We start from the raw sequence: 1,608 nt of genomic DNA on the forward strand, positions 1-1,608 counted from the left end.
TTGCCACCGCTGCCTGTTGCTTAGCCCCCGACTAGTTTTTTTTAAAAACTATAGTCTGGCCCTCCAACGGTCTGAGGGACAGTGAACTGGCCCCCTGTTTAAAAAGTTTGAGGACCCCTGGGTTAGGCCTATATGCTTGCCTATAAGTCTGTTAGTTGATCTCTAAAATTGTGTATTTACTTTGGTAAAAGCTGGGAAAACTATACACTAGTATGCATCTATACACTGGATGGTGGTTTTTATGGATGAGACACTTTTCTTCCTACTTTTCAAAATTTTAATAATATGGTTATATTACTTTTATAGTGAAATTTTTTAAATAAAAGCTCTTCAAAGTACAATTACAATCACATGACGTTATGATGAGAACCTTCCCGCCTAAAAACACCAGGACACATGGCCTGGCTATGGTCTGGCCATAAGTCACAGAGTTTTTGAAACTGTAATTATTCCCCCAGATCTAGGACTCAAACATATACATAAACTGGCCATTGGTGGCTATAAGCCAGACATGACTAGGACCACTCAGCTGTATTTTTAAAAAATATATTTTATTGCCGAAACCGAGAGAGGAAGGGAGTGATATAGAGAGTTAGAAACATCAGAGATGCAACTTGCAGATTTTCTTTTTTAAAAAAAACCTATTTTATTGATTTTTTTCCAGAGGTGAAGGGAGAGGGATAGAGAGCCAGAAACATCGATGAGAGAGAAACGTCGATCAGCTGCCTCCTGCACAGCCCTTACCGGGGATGTGCCTGCAACCAAGGTACATGCTCTTGACCGGAATTGAACCTGGGACACTTCAGTCCACAGGCTGATGCTCTATCCAGTGAGCCAAACCAGCTAGGGCCACTCAGCTATAGTTGAGGCAACCTCCTCCGGACACTATGTTGTAAGTGACTCAAGGCCACCCACAGTGCCATAGTCCCAGGAGAGTAGACGCTGTCAGAGGACCAAATAAAATCGTCACCTTGCTGTGGCTAAAACCGCATCTTCAGCAATGGCCCCACCCAGGACACTTCTGTGTTCGTAGCATCATCATTCCACACAAAGGAAGCCCCATCAGTCCCAACTGAGGTGAACACTGGTACAGCGGCCTGGCAATGTCATGGCCATGATTTAGAAGCTTTTCAGAGGGCCGCACAGGAGCACATTCTGTTACATTTCTCCTCTGCTGGCACATTCTAGAAAAGGAGACTTCCTCCCCGCCCTGCATGGAGTCGGGCATCCAAGGTGGTGCCTGGACAGTAAGCCAGATGTCATTGTTGTTCTCCCCCCCCCACCGCCCCCCAGTACATAAACTCCAAATTAAGTCTTAATAAAAAGTTATTGCTGAATGCCCTAAAGATTCATTCATTCGGTCATTTGTTCACTTGCTAAAGGGTAATGAAAACAGGCCCAGTTTATTACATCCTGGTATTGACGAGCCCAGAAAAACATTCCTCTCCTTCCAGTTTATAGGCTCTATCAGAGTTCACAGGAGTTGCTGAGAAGGTGGGGGTCTGTGGACTTCGGACCTGCTGATCAGTGTGAGAGGGGCCACACTTTCCTTGGGGAGTAGGGCTCCGGGGGGCGGGGGGAGGGGGGCGTCCTTGGGGAATTGCTAGC

The sequence above is a fragment of the Myotis davidii genome, unplaced genomic scaffold (genome assembly GCF_000327345.1).
Source record: "Myotis davidii unplaced genomic scaffold, ASM32734v1 scaffold174, whole genome shotgun sequence".
Lineage (NCBI taxonomy): Eukaryota > Metazoa > Chordata > Mammalia > Chiroptera > Vespertilionidae > Myotis > Myotis davidii.